The sequence below is a fragment of the Hypanus sabinus genome, chromosome 13 (assembly GCF_030144855.1).
Source record: "Hypanus sabinus isolate sHypSab1 chromosome 13, sHypSab1.hap1, whole genome shotgun sequence".
NCBI classification, from domain to species: domain Eukaryota; kingdom Metazoa; phylum Chordata; class Chondrichthyes; order Myliobatiformes; family Dasyatidae; genus Hypanus; species Hypanus sabinus.
In genome coordinates this window covers 3,281,727-3,303,502 of record NC_082718.1, presented here as the reverse complement: position 1 = coordinate 3,303,502, position 21,776 = coordinate 3,281,727, and positions in this window count along the sequence as shown.

The window sequence follows — 21,776 nt, the reverse complement described above, 5'->3', positions numbered from 1 at the left end:
GCTTGGCCCTAATGTGGTGGAAGTGTTACTCATCACTTGCCTGCCTGAGTGCCGTCTGGGTTGAGTTGAATGCTATACAGAACGCAGAACTGTCTGAGGATTTGCAAACATGAGAAAAAACATGTAGACTTTCCACTCTCTGTCCTTGTGATGGACTGTGTATGTGCGGGTGGTAGGGAGGGACAGGTCTTGTTTGGCTGCCATTGCTTTGTCACTTGGTATGGTCTGCATTGTCCAGCTGTACATGGTGACCATTCTGCCTTGGCACTGGGATGTGTGGTGACACTTGTAGGCTGCCCACAACATACACCTGGGTGTGTTGATTGTTAACACAAACAGTACATTTCACTCTATGTTTCAGTGTACACGTGATAATAAATCTGAATGTGCATCTGATTAAGAGCACTGGCAATACTATATAATGTGACCGCTCTTTGCTACAGGAACTCCTCAGGGTATTCTCTCGTGTCCTGGATGACAGGCCTGTAATAAACGCCTTTCTGCTGTGGACACCTCCAGTCCATCCCTGCAGCACCAGTTACTGGTCCCCAAAAAGAAGGATATTCCATAAAGGGGGCCATCACTCTCAGGCCAGGAATTATTTCGTTTTTCTACTCGAGTGGATTGGAAGGAAATTTCAGCCAATAATTGGCCAGATTTCATTTGATTTGTCCTATTCTCTGTGGACAGGATGTACATGGGCGATTTTTCAGGATTCTCAGTCAGGTGCCAATGTTTCTGCTGTGCAGGAAGAGCTCAGCCAGAACGTGGAAAGTTCATGAACACATCAACTGTATAGGAGCCAGGATGTTGTGGTGCCCATAGATTTTGCCAAATTCAACGTGTTCAGTCACTCCATTATATCATGTTGAGTGAAACAAATAGCTTCTGATAGACGGTGGGACCCTCAGGAGAAGGCCAATATTAATCCTCCATTGTTTTTACTGGGCAATATTTGTTATGAACACTCCAGCATCAGCTTTTACCCTCAGGTGCTAATTTACACCATCTTAGAGGTAAAGATATGAAGATAAGGGATAGGTGTGATGGCACAGCAGGGTGCTGCTCTTCTTGTTTCATTATTAACCATATATAACCATATAACAATCACAGCATGGAAACAGGCCGTCTCGGCCCTCCTAGTCCGTGCCGAACTCTTAATCTCACCTAGTCCCACCTACCCGCACTCAGCCCATAACCCTCCACTCCTTTCCTGTCCATATACCTATCCAATTTTACCTTAAATGACACAACTGAACTGGCCTCTACTACTTCTACAGGAAGCTCATTCCACACAGCTATCACTCTCTGAGTAAAGAAATACCCCCTCGTGTTTCCCTTAAACTTCTGCCCCCTAACTCTCAAATCATGTCCTCTTTTGAGCTTTGTTTACGGCTGGCATCTCCCCATGTCCTACCCTCTGCGGAACACCTCAGCTGAAGGTGTGGCTGGTGCTGCTCCTGCCATTCTCTTCGTTCCCATCTCTCCTCTGTTAAAACCAAAACAGAAATGGATTCGACCAAGTTTGAAGTTTTCAAAATGTTCTCATTTCACCTGGCCCAGTCCCAGCGAATCTGGGAATGGGATTCAACATTTGGAATTTGAAGAACCAGAAAATTTACAAAGCCTCTGGGATTGCTCTTTGCATTTTAGGAAGGAAATACGAAAGTGGGATAGAGTAGAAGTTGTAGAATTTCTAAGAGATGATGAAGGGATTCAGTCCATCATATCAGTGCTTCAGCTAATCCCATGTTTCTGCTTTTTTACCAGACTTCTTCACTTTCCTAGTTTATTTCTAAGAGTTAGGTTTAATTTGCTCTGTCATCCTTTCAGATATTCCACACCATAACAGCTTTCTGTGCCAAAAGAGTTCCTCATATTGCTTGTGGTTCATTTGCCAATTTTAGCTGAAATCTCCACCCACTTCATTCCAACTATTCTGCAAGTGGCAGATAAACACAAGGGCTTCTGCAGATACAAACACCACATACAGAATACTAGGAGAACTCAGCTGGCCAGGCAGCATCTATGGAAAAGAGTAAACATTGACATTTTGGGCCAAGGCCCTTCACAAGGACTGAAGAGCAAGAAAAGTCAAATAAGAAGGTGGGGGAGGGTAGGAAGAAGTACAAGGTGGTAACTGATAGGTGAGGCCGGTAGAGGGGGAAGGGTGAAGTAAAGACCTGGGAAGTTGATCGGTGAATGAGATAAAGGTCTGGAAGAAAGAGAATCTGATAGGAGAGGGTAGAAGGTCATGGAAGAAAGAGAAGGAGGAGGAGCATCAGAGGTGATGGGCAGGCAAGGAGATAAGGTCAAACAGGAATGGGGAACTACTACTACTGTGAAGTCTCCTTGAGGAAACCCTACCCTCAAGAAGTTTAAATCTTCCCTTTGATGGGAGTTCAGTCACAATATCAAGGTGGAGAAGTTTCTGGGACCGGACGAGATGTACCCCAGGCTACTGTGGGAGATGAGGGAAGAGATTGCTGAACCACTGGGAGAGGTTCCGGAGGTTTGGAGGGTTGCAGATGTTGTTCCCTTATTCAAGAAAGGGAGTAGAGATATCCCAGGAAATTATAGACTAGTGAGTCTTACTTCAGTGGTTGGCAAGTTGATGGAGAAGATCCTGAGAGGCAGGATTTATGAACATTTGGAGAGGCATAATATGATTAGGAGTAGTCAGCATAGTTTTGTTAAAGACAGGTCGTGCCTTACAAGCCTGGTTGAATTTTTTGAGGATGTGACTAAACAGCTTGATGAAGGTAGAGCAGTAGATGTAGTGTATATGGATTTTAGCAAGGTATTTGATAAGGTACCCCATGCGAGGCTTATTGAGAAAGTAAAGAGGCATGGGATCTAAGAGGACCTTGCTTTGTGGATCCAGAACTGGCTTACCCACAGAAGGTAAAGAGTGGTTGTAGATGGGCCATATTCAGCATGGAGGCAGGCCAGTGACCAGTGGTGTACCTCAGGAATCTGTTCTGGGACCTCTTCTCTTCATCATTTTTATAAATGACCTGGATGAGGAAGTGAAGGGATTTGTTAGTAAATTTGTTGATGACACAAAGGTTGTGTGTGTTTTGGATAGTGTGGAGGGCTGTCAGAGGTTACAGCAGGATATCAATAGGATGCAAAACAGGGCTCAGAAGTGGCAGATGGAGCTCAAATTTGGTAGGCCAAATATGACGACAGAATATAGTAATAATGGTAAGACTCTGGCAGTGTGGATGATCAGAGGGATCTTGGGGTTCAAGTCCATTGGACACTCAAAGCTGTTGCACAGGTTGACTCTGTGGTTAAGAAGGCGTACAATGCATTGGCCTTCATCAACTGTGGGATTGAGTTTAAGAGCTGAGAGGTAATGTTACAGCTATATAGGACCCTGGTTCGACCCCACTTGGAGTACTGTGCTCAGTTCTGGTCACCTCACTACAGGAAAGATGTGGAAACTATAGAAAGGGTGCAGAGGAGATTTACAAGGATGTTGCCTGGATTGTGGAGCATGCCTTATGAGAATAGGTTGAGTGAACTTGGCCTTTTGACCTGGGATGAGCAGTGGAGGATGAGAGGTGACCTGATAGAGGTGTGTAAGATGATGAGAAGCATTGATGGTGTAGACCATAGGTGTTAAACTGAAGGCCCGCGGGCCATATCCGGCCCGGCGTACAATTATATCCGGCCCGCGAGATCATTTTAGATAGATCTATTATTTTAATTATTAATGGCCCGGCGATATGAAGCCTATGATTGAAAGTTAATACCAATCATAAAAATAATGCTTGCTCAGCAGTCTTCTTCATAAGAAACGGAATTTGTGAAGTGAAACACTTTGTAGTTATAGCAGAGACTGAGACACATGAGAACAGGCTGAAAAAACGGAGGCAATGAAAGCTGCGTTCGCACGCGCCTGACTGATCCAGCCCGCATGAAGCTGCATTTTGCCCAATCCGGCCCGTGACCTAAAATGAGTTTGACACCCCTGGTGTAGATAGTCAGAGGCTTTTTCCCAGGGCTGAAATGACTAACATGAGAGGGCACAGTTTTAAGGTGCATGGAAATAGGTAAAGAGGAGACGTCAGGGGTAAGTTTTTTATGCAGAGAGTGGTGAGTGCGTGGAATGGGCTGCCGGTGATGGTGGTGGAGGCAGCTACAATAGGGTCTTTTAAGAGACTCCTGGATAAGTAAATGGAGCCTAGAAAAATAGAGGGCTATGGGTAACCCTAGGTAATTTCTAAAGCAAGTATGTGCTTGGCACAACATTGTGGGCTTAAGGACCTGTATTGTGCTGTAGGTTTTCTATGTTTCTAATATTTCTCACTGCTTCCATCTCCCTGTGATCTGGTAATTGCCACCCATCCTTCACCATTCCCCATTCCGGGATGTCTTCAGCAATGCCAGCATTTATTACTAATCGCTAACTGTCTTCAAGGAGGTTTTGATGAGCCATCTTCTTGAGGGAAATCCTCCTGGTCCCTAAAGTGCTGATTTCCAGGTTTCAGAGCCAGAAGGAATAGCCAAATATATCCAAACAGCATTATACGTTCTCTCCATGAGTGTATGGTTTTCTCCAGGTGCTTCAGTTTCCTCCACATTCCAAAAAAGTTGTATGGATTAGTAAGCTGTGAGCGCTCTATGCTATGTTGCTGCCAGATGCATGGCTACACTGCGGGCTGCCCCAGCGTATATTTGGACTGTGTTTGTCAATGATGCAAATGATTCATTTTACTGTATGTTATGATGTTTCAATATACAAATATATTTATGTTTCAGTATGATATGTTTCAATATAAATACCTAGTCAGGGTGTTGTTTATAGACTACAGCTCAGCATTTAACACCATCATTCCTTCAGTTCTGATTGAAAAGCTCCAGACCTGGGCCTCTGTACCTCTCTCTGCAATTGGATCCTGACTTCCTAACTGGAAGACCACAATCTGTGCAGATTAGTAGTAACATCTCTACCTCAATGACGATCAACACTGGTGCTTAGCCCACTGCTCTGCTTTCTCTATACCAATGACTGTGTGGCTAGGCATAGTTCAAGTACCATCTATAAATTTGCTGATGACACAGCCATTGTTGGTAGAATCTCAGGTGGTGACGAGAGGGTGTACAGGAGTAAGATATGCAAACTAGTGGAATGGTGCTGCAGCAACAACCTGGCACTCAATGTCAGTAAGACGGAAGAGCTGATTGTGGACTTCAGGAAGGGTAAGACGAGGGAACACATACCAATCCTCACAGAGGGATCAGAAGTGGAGAGAGTTTCAAGTTCCTGGGTGTCAAGACCTCTGAGGAACTAACCTGATCCCAACATATCAAAGCAGCTATAAAGAAGATGGTGGCTATACCTCATTAGGAGTTTGAGACTTGGGTAATCACCTGAAACTCTTGCAAATTTCTACAGATGTACAGTGGAGAGCAATCTGCCTGGCTGCATCACTGTCTGGGATGGGGGTGGAAGGCTACTGTGCATTAAGGACCCACCACCACCTCCCACCCAGGACATGCCCTCTTCTCATTGTTACCATCAGGTAGGAGGTACAGAAGCCTGAAGGCACACACTCAGTGATTCAAGAACAGCTTCTTCCCCTCTGCCATCCAATTTCTGAATGGACATTGAACCCATGAACACTACCTCAATAGATATGGCAATCCTGAATTACAGACATCAGGAACCTGGAGAAATACCAGGACTTGAACAAGCCAATAGAAAGAATGTGGAAAGTTAAAGCCAGAGTAATGCCGGTGTGATAGGACCACTTGAAGCTGCCCAGAAGAGCATACTACTAGGATACTGGCAAGGATGCTACGCCAAGCCCTCAAGCTCCAGGCTTCAGGCAGAGGACCCAGGATTGAGGGAAAAATACACATACACACCATTCATTTGGAGTGAAAACTTTTTTAAAAATAAACATATATGTATATACTTTCTGTTCTTCAGTTTTTTTCTATTATGTATTGCATTGTACTGCTGCCACAAAGTTAACAATTTTCACGATACGAGCCAGTGATATTAAACTTGATTCTGATACATGTGACAAATAAGGCTAATCTTAGGAAAGAGTAACTTGAGGGGGACCTGAAAATGGAGACCTCCCAGTGTTGCTCTGCCTGACTCCCCTGATGTTTGTGTTGGTAGAGGTTGCCGGTTGTGGAAATGGAGTAGCCTGGGTGAGTAACATCCTGGAGATGGAATATATTGCGGCTCCCTGGTTCAAAGTTCAAAGTAAATCTATTATCCAAGTGCATATATGTCACCATGTACAACCCTGAGATTCATTTTCTTGTGGGTATTCACAGTAAATACAAGAAACACAATGGAATCAATGAAAGACCAACCCCAACAGGACAACCAACCAGTTCATAAAAATACAACAATCTGTGTAAATTCCAAAAAGTGATCATAATAAATAAATAAATAAACAAACAATAAATATCAAGAACATGAAATGTCAAGTCCTTGAAAGTGAGTCCACAGTTCGTGGGAACCGTTCAGTGATGGGGTGAGTGAAGTTGTGTGAAGTTATCCCTCTGGTTCAGGAACCTGGTGGTTGAGGGGTAATTACTGTTCCTAAGCCTGGTGGTGTGGGTCCTGAGGTTCCTGCACCTTCTTCCTGATGGTTGAGGGGTAATAATTGTTCCTGAGCCTGGTGGTGTGGGTCCTGAGGCTCTTGTACCTGCTTCCTGATGGTTGAGGGGTAATAACTGTTCCTGAGCCTGGTGGCATGGGTCCTGAGGTTCCTGCACCTTCTTTCTGATGGCAGCAGCGAGAAGAGAACATGGCTGGATGGTGGGTGTCTTTGATGATGGATGCTGCTTTCCTGTAACAGTGGTCTGTGTCAATGTGCTCAATGAAAAGGTAACGGATTATGTTTAGGGTTGTGAATGGGGTGCTGCTCTCTTGTTGGTGTTGAGCTGCTTGAGGGATTTTACCATGTTTCTCATAAGCAAAGCAGATCCCATCACACTCTTGACTTATGCCTTGGTGTATCAAGATGAGATACCCAGCCATTGATCTACTCTTGCATGACACTAGAAGCATATCCTGGGGATGGGGTAATAGTCATATTGCTATGATGTTCTTAACCTTTCTTGGGAAGATTAGAACATACGGGATCCAAGGTGAGCTGATCAATTGGACACTAGATTGGTTTAATGAAAGGACAAAGAGTGGCAGTGGAGGGGGTTGGGTTTGCTGTTTCTCTGAACTAACTTCCATGGTTTTTCTTTGTTTCATGGCTGTCTGGAGAAGACAAATCTGAGTTGTATACTGCATACATATTTTGATAATAAATGAAGCTTTGAAGGGCGTGATTAGGCTGGATAGGGTGCAGAGAAGATTCACAAGGAAGTTAAATTCATGGAGGGGTTAGACAGGTTGAGTCTGTTTTCTCTGGAGTGAAGAAGGCTGAGAGGAGATGTGAAAAAGGTATATAAAATTATGAGAGGTGTAGATAGGGGAGATAGCCAGGGTCTGTATGTGCATCTAAAACTAAAGGGCATAGGTTTAAGGTAAGTGGGAGATTTAAAGTGATTCACTTTTCATACAGAGCATTTGGTATCTGCAATGAACTGCTAGAGGAGCTGCTGGTGGCAGGAACAGCGACAACATGGAAGAGATGACTGGACAGATATTGAATGGATGTAGGCAGGCATAATGGTCAGTGGGAGGAGGCACCTGCTTCAATGCTGCCCAACTTCATGGCTCTCAAAGTGCCCTTCCTGATCATGAACAGTGCTATTTCTTCCTGCTCTTTCATCATTTCTCCTTGTGGAATCTTCCTGTGTATGATTGGTTTCTGCAATTTCTTTATATTATCCTTGAAAATTAGTCTTTGATCAAGTCTTTGGTCAGCTCTCATCATATCTCTTCATGTGCAGAGCTTCTCAGCTGGCCAGGCAGGAACTGTGGAGAGAGAAGTCAAGTTACCATTTAAAGTCAATAAATTTGCATCAGAACTGAAACTTTAATTCTATTTCTCTCTCCATAGATGCTGCGTTTTTCCAGTATTTCCTTTCCATTTCTGATTTCTCACTCCACAGTTGCTCTTACCTTGAAGCAGATTTAGTGCCTGATACCGATCCTGCAGGAGCGTGAGTTTTCTGACTTGAAGGATTTGTACAATTTGGGCAGAATCCGGAGAGTGGACGTGATGCTGTAGTTCTGGAAGTGCCCTGCTGGTGATGCTGCAGAGAGCAGAGTATCCCCACCTGCAGGCAATCACTCATACTGCTGCTGCTTCGAAAGATCACAGAACTTTGCTGAGAAGCCCTTCAGAAAGAGTCTTATATATAAAAAAATGATTCTTCTGTCCTTCTCACTCTTCAACCCATCTGCGCTTACCGGCTCTGTGAAGCAGCTTTACCCATGTGCAGTGGTAACTTTCACAGCATCGTGCCAGATACCTAGACCCCTAATCCAGGCTGAGGATTTGAGGCTACCCACAGGAAACACTGCCCAGGGCAGCTGTAGTCTACCGGATGATACTCCAAGGCTCCTATCTCCATAATCTCCTTTGATCCATCACTGGTTGCCATCTATTTCAGCTCTAAACTCTGCAGTTACCTCTCTGAAATACTTCTGCTCCAGCCTGATCCTGGAAGTTGTTTCTTAGACAAGGTTACGGTTAGGGTTTACCCTTTGTTTCACTGGGAGATGTTGGCTGTTCAGAACCGATTGTAGCACCTTTTCTATTTTGATCAAAATGAATGTAAATGGAACAGATGGAATGAAAGTGGAGCAGGTCAGCTGGTCTAAGCTCACTGCACCTGTCAGTAGGAACACGGCTGAATCTCAAGTCCTCTTTGCCACTTGATCAACAGATTTGCTCACTGTCACGTATCGAACCATACCAGCCTTCAATATTCAAAACCTGCACTGCCATTTGAGACAGAGAATTCCAAAGATGTGCATGCTTCCCCCTGAAGTGAATCTGTGACTACCGCTGTTCGTAGATTCAGCGATTTGTTCTGGGACTTCGGCTTGGGAGCGAATGCACAATGTGAAATCAGTAACTTAGGCAATGTCACAAAAGTTGGTGATATATGGTGATACTGAGTATAAAACCATAAGATATAGGAGCAGGATGAGGCCCTTTGGTACATCAAGTCTGCTTGGCCATTTCCTCACAGCTGATTCAGTCTCCCTCGCAGCCCCAGTCTCCTGCTTTCTCCTCATATTCCTTCATAGAAACAAAGAAAACCTACAGCACAATACAGGCCTTTTGGCCCATAAAGTTGTGCCGAACATGGCCCTACCTTAGAAATTACTAGGCTTACCTATAGCCCTCTATTTTACTATGCACCATGTACGTATCTAAAAGCCTCTTGAAAGACCCTATCATATCCGCCTCCACCACCGTTGCCAGCAGCCCATTCCACACACTCACCACTCTCTGAGTAAAAACTTACCCCTGACATCTCCTCTGTACCTACTCCCCAGCACCCTGAACCTGTGTACTCTTGTGGCAACCATTTCAGCCTTAGGAAAAAGCCTCTGACTACCCATACGATCAATGCCACTCATCATTTTATACACCTACATCAGGTCATCTCTCATCCTCCATCGCTCCAAGGAGAAAAGGCCAAGTTCACTCAACCTATTCTCATAAGGCATGCTCCCCAATCCAGGCAACATCCTTGTAAATCTCCTCTGCACCCTTTCTATGGCTTCTACATCCTTCCTGTAGTGAGGCGACCAGAACTGAGCACAGTACTCCAAGTGGAGTCTGACCAAGGTCCTATATAATTGCAACATTACCTCTCGGCTCCTAAATTCAATTCCATATTTGATGAAGGCCAATACACCATACGCCTTCTTAACCACAGAATCAATCTGTGCAGCTGACTTGAGCATCCTATGGACTTGGACCCCAAGATCCCTCTGATCCTCCGCACTGCCAAGAGTCTTACCATTAATACTATATTCTGCCATCATATTTGACCTACCAAAATGAACCACATCACACTTATCTGGGTTGAACTCCATCTGCCACTTCTCAGCCCAGTTTTGCATCCTATCAATGTCCTGCTGTAACCTCTGACAGCCCTCCACACTATCCACAACACCCCCAACCTTTGTGTCATCAACAAACTTACTAACCCATCCCTCCACTTCCTCATTCAGGTCATTTAAAAAAATCACACAGAGTAAGTGTCCCAGAACAGATCCCTGAGGCACTCCACTGGTGACCGACCTCCATGCAAAATATGACCCGTCTACAACCACTCTTTCCCTTCTGTGGGCAAGCCAGTTCTGGATCCACAAAGCAATGTCCCCTTGGATCCCATGACTCCTTACTTTCTCAATAAGCCTTGCATGGGGTACCTTATCAAATGCCTTGCCAAAATCCATTTACACTATATCTACTGCTCTTCCTTCATCAATGTGTTTAGTCACATCCTCAAATTCAATCTGTCTTGTAAGCCATGACCTGCCCCTTACAAAGCCATACTGAATGTTCCTAATCATATTATGCCTCTCCAAATGTTCATAAATCCTGCCTCTCAGGATCTTCTCCATCAACTTACCAACCACTGAGGTAAGACCCACTGGTCTATAATTTCCTGGGCTATCTCTACTCCCTTTCTTGAATAAAGGAACAACATCTACAATCCTCCAATCCTCCAGAACCTCTCCCGTCCCCATTGATGATGCAAAGATCTTCACCAGAGCCTTAGCAATCTCATCCCTCACCTCTCACAGTAGCCTGGGGTACATTTGTCCGGTCCTGGTGACTTATCCAACTTGATGCTATCCAAAAGCTCCAGCACATCTTCTTTCTTAATATCTACATTCTCAAGCTTTTCAGTCTGTTGCATGTCATCACTACAATGACTAAGATCCTTTTCCATAGTGAATACTGAAGTAAAGTATTCATTAAGTACCTCTGCTATTTCCTCCGGTTCTATTCACACTTTCCCACTATCGCACTTGATAGGTCCTATTCTTCCACGTCTTATCCTCTTGCTCTTCACATACTTGTAGAATGCCTTGGGGTTTTCCTTAGTCCTGCCCACCAAGGCCTTCTCATGGCCTCTTCTGACTCTCCTAATTTCCTTCTTAAGTTCCTTCCTGCTAGCCTTATAATCTTCTAGATCTCTATCATTACTGAGCTCTCTGAACCTTTTGTAAGCATTTCTTTTCTTGACTGGATTTATTACAACTCTTGTATTCATGCCCTGACCAATCAAGAATCGATCAACTACTGCCTTAGAAACGGACTCCACAGCTGCCTGAGGCAAAGAACTTTACAGATCCACCTCACAGATTCTTCAGTATATTTAAAACAGAGTTGATTAGTTGAAGGTTCTTGATTAGTAAGGACATTGATGGTTACAGGAGAATGGGGTCGAGAGGGATAGTAACCATGATGGAGATGTCGAGCAGACTGAATGGTGGAAACATTATGCATATTACTAGGGGACTTAAATCTTGGTGTCACATTGAAATGTCAAGGTACTGGGAGATTTCCTTGTCCTTTACTCTGTTTTCAAACATTGAACTCACCCAAATGACACCAATAATACTGCCATAGCTATAGACTCGTTCAATACAATTCAGCCCACTAAATCCATATGGACCATGAGGCAAGCATTTACATCAGGGGTCCCCAACCAAAGAGCCTCACCATTAACCACGAGGTCCATGGACCCCAATTGGAAATCTCTGATTTACATTATCCCCTCCTTATTCACTGACATTTCGATCAACTCCCCTCAGAATCCACCAATCACCCACACAGCAGGGACATCCTGTACTGGTGAATCAGCTGACAACCCATGCTTCCTAGTGTGTGGTGGGAGAGCAGAGAAGCTGGATTCCACACAGACAGCTCGGAGTAAGGGCCCAGGCTGACCGACCTTCACCTGAAGTGCACTGAATTCATTACTTAAAAGTAAATCCCTTTCAGAGCCATGGGAAGCCTTGAAAGGGCTAATGATAAGGGTACAAACCTAAAATATTTCCCAAAAAGCAGAACTCATAAGTATAAACTTCAATGAACATCAAGGATCATACACGATGGAATACAAATAAAAATATTAATACAAGTGCTTCATGATTCATTTCACTCATTCTTAAATTAATATACTTACTTCTGTCTGCAGTGTTGCATATCTCCACTCCATCCATCAAAAGCAGAACCAGTGGCCCAACATTTCAATTCCAGTTCCCATGCCCTTTCCAACATGTCGGTTCATGGCCTCTTCTTGTGCCAATGATGAGGTCACCCTCAGGGTGGAGGAGCATCACCTTATGTTATATTTGGGTAGCCTCCAACCTGATGGCATGAATATCAATTTCACTTCCCCCTCCCCTCTTCTTCTATTTCCCCACACTGGCCTCTTACCTCTTCTCCACACCTACCTATCAACTTCCCTGTTGCCTCTCCTCCTTTCCTTTCTCCTATCATCCTCTCTCCTCTCCTATCAGATTCCTCCTTCTCCAGCCCTTTACCTTTGCCACCTTTCTGGTTTCACCTATCACCTTCTATCTGGTTCATCTTCTCCCCATTATTTTATTCTGTCATTTTCCACCTTCCTTTCCAGTCTTGAAGAAAGGACTCAGCCTGAAACATCAGCAGTCTGCTCATTTCCACAGATGATGCCAGACCTGCAGAGTCCCTCCCACAATTCGTGTGAGATGCACAAGAGTATTTTCAGCTACTGTCTGCACTAGAAACACCTTAAGCACCTGTAACTCCAGTGTCACACTGACAGTGCGTTCTGTTAACTCCAGTGTTACACTGTCAGTGTGGTGAGCTAACTCCAGTGTCACACTGACAGTGCGTTCTGTTAACTCCAGTGTTACACCGTCAGTGTGGTGTGCTAACTCCAGTGTCACACTGACAGTGCATTCTGTTAACTCCAGTGTCACACTGTTCTGTATTTCACTGCCTTCACTGTTGCACTGTGTTGAACCAATACAGTGTTTTAGAGGACTACAGTACAGTAACAGGCCCTTCTGGCCATCTAGTCTATGTTGATCTGCTTTTTCTGTCTTGTCCCATCTATCTGCACACAGACTCTGCCCTTCCAGACCGCTGGGTGGATCTTCCAGCAAGGAAAGAGTTAAAACGGTAGGCTAACTGAACGGAGTGCAGACATGCAGAGAGGTACACAGGAATTTAGAAGGATGAGAGGGGATCTGATTGAAACATATAAGATTATTAAGGGATTGGACACGCTGGAGGCAGGAAGCATGTTCCCGCTGATGGGTGAGTCCAGAACTAGAGGCCACAGTTTAAGAATAAGGGGTAGGCCATTTAGAACAGAGATGCAGAAAAACTTTTTCACCCAGAGAGTGGTGGATATGTGGAATGTTCTGCCCCAGAAGGCAGTGGAGGCCAAGTCTCTGGATGCATTCAAGAGAGAGTTAGATAGAGCTCTTATAGATAGCGGGGTCAAGGGATATGGGGAGAGGGCAGGAACGGGGTACTGATTGTGTATGATCAGCCACGATCACAGTGAATGGCAGTGCTGGCTAGAAGGGCCGAATGGCCTACTCCTTCACCTACTGCCTGTTGTCTATTGCCCACAGCTTTTTCCGTGTGTGGAAGTTCAGTAAACCAACAGCCGAGAGCTAACAGAGATGGTGTGGATATACAGTGCAGTCACCCAGGCTGCATGTGGCCTAACTCTCCTTCGTACAGCCTTTCTGTTCAAGCCTGACAAGCAACGTCACAGCAGAGCAAGACAAGGTAAAGAAGCAAACAAAGGATTCGAGGGCAACACTTATTATTGGACAGTTACTTGACCAATTATCAAATTATAACACCTGAAATATGTGTCGTGATTGGCACTAAAATATGTAACTGACAGGATTCAAAAGTTTACAGCATTTCTATTGGATCAGTTACTGGATACAACTGGTCAATTTCTGCATAAGAATGGAATTTATTTGCTCACACTTCAGAACAGTATGGGTGACAGGAGTCATGTCTTTCTCCCTCTGCACAAGTAAAATAAAATGTGATTGAGTATAAGTTTTCAAATTCCAGTTAATCAGTGATGGCACTTCCATAGCCCTCCCATCCATGTACTTATCCAAACTTTGGAATCAGAATCAGGTTTATTATCACCGGCATGTGAGGTGAAATTTGTTAACTTAGCAGCAACAGTGCACGCAATACATAATCTAGAAGGAAAAAAATAATAATAAATAAATAAATAGATGAATGAATGAATAAATCAATCTATTACAGTACAAGTATATTGAATAGATTAAAATTGTGCAAAAAAAAATAGAAATACCAAATATTTTTAAAAGTGAGGTAGTGTCTAGTGTCTAAGGGTTCAATGTCCATTTAGGAATTGGATAGCAGAGGGGAAGAAGCTGTTCCTGGATCGCTGAGAGTGTGCCTTCAGGCTTCTGTACCTCCTACCTGATGGTAACAGTGAGAAAAGGGCATGCCTTGGGTGCTGGGGGTCCTTAATAATGGACGTTGCCTTTCTGAGACACCGCCCCCTGAAGATGTCCTGGGTACTTTGTAGGCTAGTGTCCAAGGTGGAACTGACTAGATTTACAACCTTCTGCAGCTTCTTTCAGTCCTGTGCAGTAGCCCCTCCATACCAGACAGTGATGCAGCCTGTCAGAATTTCCTCCTCAGTACATCTATAGAAGGTTTTGAGTGTATTTGTTGACATACCAAATCTCTTCAAACTCCTAATGAATATAGCCACTGTCTTGCCTTCTTTATAACTGCATTGATATGTTGGGACCAGGTTAGATCTTCAGAGATCTTGACACCCTGGATCTTGAAACTGCTCACTCTCTCCACTTCTGATCTGTCTATAAGGTTTGGTATGTGCTCCTTCTTCTTACCCTTCCAGAAGTCCACAATCAGCTCTGTCATCTTACTGACGTTGAGTGCCAGGTTGTTGCTGCGGCACCATTCCACTAGTTGGCATATCTCACTGCTGAACGCCCTCTCGTCACCACCTGAGATTCCACCAACAATGGTCGTATTGTCAGCAAATTTATAGATGGTATTTGAGCTATGCCTATCCACACAGTCATGTATATAAAGAGAGTAGAGCAGTGGGCTAAGCACACTCCCTTGAAGTGTGACAGTGCTGATTATCAGCAAAGAGGAGATGTTATCACCAATTCGCTGATTGTGATCTTCTGGTTAGGAAGTCGAGGATCCAATTGCAGAGGGAGGTACAGAGGCCCTGTTTCAAAAATGATGGTATTAAATGCAGAGCTATAGTCAATGAACAGTATCCTGACAGAGGTGTTTGTGTTGTCCAGGTGGTCTAAAGCCATGTGGAGAGCCATTGAGATTGTGTCTGTCATTGACCTATTGTGACAATAGGCAAATTGCCAGGTCCTTGCTGAGGCAGGAGTTCAGTCTAGTCATGACCAATCTCTCAAAGCATTTCATCACTGCCGATGTGAGTGCTACCGGGCGATTGTCATTAAGGCAGCTCACATTATTCTTCCTATGCACTGGTATAATTTTTGTCTTTTTAAAGCAAGTGGGAACTTTTGCCCTTAGCAGTGAGAGGTTGAAAATGTCTTTGAATACTCCAGCCAGTTGGTTGGCACAGGTTTTCAGAGCCTTACCAGGTATTCCATCCGGACTTCCTGCCTTGTGAGGGTTCACTCTCCTTAATGACAGCCTAACATCGGCTTCTGAGACAGAGATCACAGGGTCATCAGGTGCAGCAGGGATCTTCACAGCTGTAGTTGTGTTCTCCCTGTCAAAGCGGGCATAGAAGACATTGCGTTCATCTGGTAGTGAGGCATTGCTCCCATTCATGCTATTGGGTTTGTAGGAAGTAATGTCTTGCAGACTCTGCCAGAGTTGCCGTGCATCCGATGCTATCTCCAACCTCATTCAAAATTGTCTCTTCAACCTTGAAATAGCCCACCGCAAGTCATACCTGGTTTTCTGGTACAGACCCGGATCACCAGACTTGAATAGATCTAGCCTTCTGCAGACGATGTACCTCCTGGTTCATCCATGGCTTTTGGTTTGGGAACGTACAGTAAGTCTTTGTAGGCACACACTCATCCACATGGGTTTTAATGAAGTAGGTAACAACTGCAGCATTCTCATCCAGGTTTGAAGATGAATCCCTGAATACAGTCCAGTCCACCGATTCAAAGCTTCTGTGCTTCTGTGCTTCCCTTGTCCATACCCTCTTGGTGCTCAGTGCTGATGCTGCTGTCATCAGTCTCTGCCGATACTCAGGGAGTAGAAGTACAGCCAGGTGATCAGACTTCTCGAAGTGAGGGCGTGGAATAGCACGGTAGGCATTCTTGATGGTGGTGTAACAATGGCACAGTGTGTTGTTTCCTCTGGTGTTGCAAGTGATCGGTTGATGGTAATTGTTTAGTGAGTTTTTCAGACTGGCCTGGTTAAAATCCCCAAAACGACAGTGTTTTGTGCATGTTAATCCCATTGTTCAGAACATACACCAAAATGTTACAATCAAACCCACATCCACCACTACCACTGGCACCTCATTCTACCATCGCACCACCCTCAGAGTGAACAAGATCCTCCTCAGTATTTCACCTTTCACCCTTTACCTATGAGTTCTATTCTAGTTCTCACCGAACCTCGGTGGAAAAAGTCTGCATCTATTTACCCTATATGATAATTACCCTCATAACTTGGTCTTCCTCCAGAAGAAAGCCCTTAACTCCGAGTGGAGTCATAGGAACGCTATTGGCGTTTGCTTTCTTGTTTTTACGAGACTGAGTTGCTAGCTCAACCCAGCACGGATGGAAAGCGTGCAAAGGAGCCGGCTGGATTCCAACTCGGGAGCCTTCGCTCTGAAGTCCAGCGCTAATGCCACTATGGCACCAGCTGGCTAGGCTAGGTGTACCTCTGGACCTCCCCTAATTTTGCTTTATGGCAGGGAATAAAAAGAGAACCTATTCAGCCTTTCCCTTTATGTGAAGGAAGAGCGTACAGAGTAAACAGCATGTCTCCTGCCACCAACCTGTTCTGACGTTTGAACAAAGAAATGCTATTTTATGCAGAAATTGACTAGTACTTACATTAACAGGATTGGCTGATTATGCAGACAACTGTGGGGCTGAGACAGTTCATTGGTCACCAGTGTAGATATTGAGCAGAGATGCAGCATCCTAACACTTCTTGGGAAGTACAAGATTCTGTAAGATGTGCAAGAAATGAGTACTGAATGGCGGGGAAAGGTGAAGTGTGTGTCTAACCCCCTCGGGTTTTGAATACCTTCAGAGCTATAATACTGTGCAAAAGTCTTAGGCACATAAATATGGAGCAGAGAGTGAGTTTGTAAAATTTGGTGGGAGCAGAGGATGTCAGGAATGGTGAGGGTGGTGTGTTGCGGGAGGGGTGTGGGACAGGAGGTAGAGAATGTGTACAGGTGTGGGGAGGGGGGTGGTGCGGGTGCAGATACACCCAGCCCTGAGACACCAGGCAAGGTCATTTGATTCCAAACAGTTGGTTTATTGATCATTACAGAATATCTCTCTGGTGCTTCCTGCTCCCTCCCTTCTCTCTTCCTCTTTTCCCAACCATGTTTCCCCTCTCCCTGCACCCTTCCCACTCTCAATCCACAATGGAGACCGATATCAGAGTCAGGTTTATAACTAATCACATAAATCATGAATTTTTTTGCAGCAGCAGTACAGTGCAGGACATAAAATTACTACAGTACTGCGCAAAAGTCTGAAACAACCTAGCTGTATACTGTATATGTACCTAAGGATTTTGTGCAATACCATATAATGTTCACAATATTGACATAAAATTCAACTCCCAGTGAACATTCATTTATGTCAGTGCTAAGCCATTTGTGTGTTCCTTTGGCTCCACCATGCATTTTTCAGTAGTGTTTCTGCTCATTCCTATGGCTCGTACAGTATCTGTTCTTCTGACCGCAGTGCTACAGCCTGCGTGCGTGCCTTTGGCTTGAGTGTTACACTCAGTGTCCTTCCCTTTATCTCCAGTGTCACACATGCCATCTGTCCTTTGGGATAGAGTGTGTGGTATTCCCTAAAGCAGCATTCTCTGCTGGAAAATTGTTCAGATTGTTGCTGGAGTCTTACACACACTTCATCCAGTTAGGATCTCATTAATAACCTTAATCCTTCTCACTATTTATCTGGATTTAACTTACAATATCCTTCAGATGTAGCTCACTACCTTGCATTTGTGTAAGTGCAGTCATCTCTATTTTCAGTAAATCAAAATATTTCCTTGGATACCAGTCTACAAATTTGACTGCAAATCCATCCTGTGCAAGGGAAAAATGTCATCATTTAATGATGTAAATTTCTTTTATACTATGCAATGTGAAACAATAAATGCAAGACGAACAATTTTATTTGCCCTGAAATTAAACTACTTATTCTTTAATTCTTCATTCCCCAGCAGAGTTAGTGCCTGTCCTCTGAATATTGTGTTAACAGATGCAGGAAGCAACATCAATTCAGCCTCTTCGTGCTTCCAGGCTTGTGAATAAAGGGCACTGCACCACAAATGTTGGCTGTACTTTGGATAGCACCTCCCTGCTAAAGGGAGCTCCAACAAGAGCTAAGTTCTCCTTGAATAGTCTTTCCAAACCTGTGTCCAAAATGCTTACCAAGCACAGGGTTCAAAGTTCAAAGTTCATTTATTATCAAATTATGTACACCCAATATAACTCAAAGGCTCGTCCTCACGCAGGCAGTCACAAAACAAAGAAACACTGTGAACCCACTCAAGAAAATATTAAAAACACTCAATACAACAGAAAAAAATAAGCACATATGGCATAAAACAAGAAAGCAATGCACAGTGTCAAACATCAAACCTGGAGTCCAGTCGTATTCAGGTTCTCAAAGCTGGAGTCCAGTCGTATTCAGTTCTCAAAGCTGGAGTTGAATCATATTCAGTTCTCAAACCTGGAGTCCAGTTGTTTTCTGTGGTAACTGAAACTTCAACAGCAACCATCAAACTTCTACACCCCCAGAACAGGGGCACTAGTAACTGTAAATCCCTCAGCACCCATCGAACTCCTCAACACTGATAATAGGGGCATTAGGTGCAATAACTCCAACAGCACCTACCAGACCTTTACACACCCAGAACATAAGCATTAAGAACCGTAACTTCAACAACACCCAATGAACCTCCCTAACCTCAGAATAGGGGCAAGACCAACAGTGACTCCAACCTCACCCAGGGAAACTATCCACGCATAAAAAAAGGGCATGAGGTGATGTAACTGAAACAGCATCTGCTGATCCTCTCTATCCTCGGAACAGAAGCATTCAGAACGATATCGACCAAAAGTACCCACCGTATCATTCTACACGCAGAACAGAGGTTAGAGGAACAGTTATTCTAACTACTCCCACCGGTCACCTCTATCCGCAAAACAAGAGTATGGGGAAGGGAAGAGTCCAAAAGCAAACAATGACCCTCTCCACCCACAGAACAGGACCCTGAGGAACAGTAGACCCCAACAGCACCCACCAGACCAAACTCTCCACCCACAGAACAGGACCCTGAGGAACAGTAGACCCCAACAGCACCCACCAGACCAAACTCTCCACCCACAGAACAGGACCCTGAGGAACAGTAGACCCCAACAGCACCCACCACACCAAACTCTCCACCCACAGAACAGGACCCTGAGGAACAGTAGACCCCAACAGCACCCACCACACCAAACTCTCCGCCCACAGAACAGGACCCTGAGGAACAGTAGACCCCAACAGCACCCACCAGACCAAACTCTCCACCCACAGAACAGGACCCTGAGGAACAGTAGACCCCAACAGCACCCACCACACCAAACTCTCCACCCACAGAACAGGACCCTGAGGAACAGTAGACCCCAACAGCACCCACCAGACCAAACTCTCCACCCACAGAACAGGACCCTGAGGAACAGTAGACCCCAACAGCACCCACCACACCAAACTCTCCACCCACAGAACAGGACCCTGAGGAACAGTAGACCCCAACAGCACCCACCAGACCAAACTCTTCACCCACAGAACAGGACCCTGAGGAACAGTAGACCCCAACAGCACCCAGTGAACCTCCCTATTCCCCCAGGACAGGTGCATGAGGAACTGTAAATTCCAAAGCATCCGCCAATCCTTTCTACCGCAAGAACAAGGGCATAAGGAACAGTAGCTCCAACAGCACCCACTGTAACTCTCTGCCCCCAGAACAGGGGCATGAGAAACATATACCCCAACAGGTCCCACAGATCCTCTTACTCTATCTTCTGGGGCACGTGTGACCTGTAGGAAAAGGGATGGGTTGTTCTTAAATTCCAGTGGGACCAATATTCTTGTGGGCAGGTTTATTAGAGCTGGTGGGAGTGATTTAATCTAATATGGCAGGAGGATGGGAACCAGTTTGATAGAGCTGAGGATGAACAAGCAGAGTAGATGATGGGTGTCAGATGAACATAAGGAGGTACAAGCCATTCAAATACAGACAGAGCAAAGAGCAAAATTGTACCACAGAGGCAAAGTTCATAAGGGTGAAGAATACAGGACTGAAGGTTCTGTATTTAAATATGTGTAGCATTCGGAATAAGGTGGACAAACTTGCGGCACAATTAGAGATTGGTCAGTATGACGTTGTGAGCATCACTGAGTGGTGGCTGAAGGAAGGCCATAGTTGGGAGCTTAACTTTAAAGGATATAATTTGTATCGAAAGGACAGGAAAGAAGGCACAGGTAGTGATGTGGCTCTATTGGTAAGAGATGGAAAAACACCTTTAGAAAGAGGTGACATAGGGTCAGAGAATGTTGAATCTGTAGGTAGAGTTAAGAAATTGCAAGGGTTAAAAAAAATTGGGAATAGAGGTAATGTCACAATTGTAATGGGGGAGTACAATATTTAAGGGTGTGGTAAACTATGTATACCTGTCTGGACACACCCCTCTACAGGGGTTCCACAGACCCCTGTATAAAGGCGATTGGAGGCACTGCTCCTCCCTTAGTCTCCGAGATGCTGCGCTCTGTTTTGCTGCCAATAAAAGCCTCCCATCTCTGAGAGTCATTGATGGTGCATCAATTTTATTAGCAGCAATTTTAAAACATGGAGAGCATTTTACGACCTGACAGATTGCATATTGACCCTCCATCTCCAGAAGCTGGAATTGCTTTTGAACTCTGGCTTGCATGCTTCCAATTGTACCTGGAGGAGATTCATGTGACCAAGCCTGACACGATGCACAAAATTCTCCTCTCCAGGGTCAGTCCGCGGGTCTACTCCCCGATCAGGGACCTGCTGACCTACCACGGGGCACTGGACGCCCTCAAAAGACAGTACCTGCGGCCGGTGAACACCGTCTACGCAAGACATCACTTAGCAATGCGGCAGCAGCGGGCCAGAGAGTCGAGTGCTGAGTTTGTCTGTGCCCTACAGACACTCGTGCGGGCCTGCGACTGCAGGGGACTGACGGCGAAACAGCATGCGGAGCTGCTAGTAAGAGACACCTTCATTACAGGGATCAGGTCAGTGTACGTGCGCCAGTGGCTGCTGGAACATGCCGATCTTACCTTACTTTTGGTGATCGAGCTGGCCGACATGCTGGAGGCCGCTCTGCACAACGTTGATGCTGTCTAGGCGCCCGACCTCCCGCCGGCCCCGTAAACATTGCAGACCCCACAACCCGCTGGCGATTCGACCTCGGCTGCTGCCAGTCGCGAGTCCGTGAAGTCCCCGCAACCCACTGGCAAATCTACCTCGGCTGCTGCTAGTCACGAGTCCATGCAGTGTTACTTCTGTGGACTCGAAAAGCACCCCTGAAAACGCTGCCTG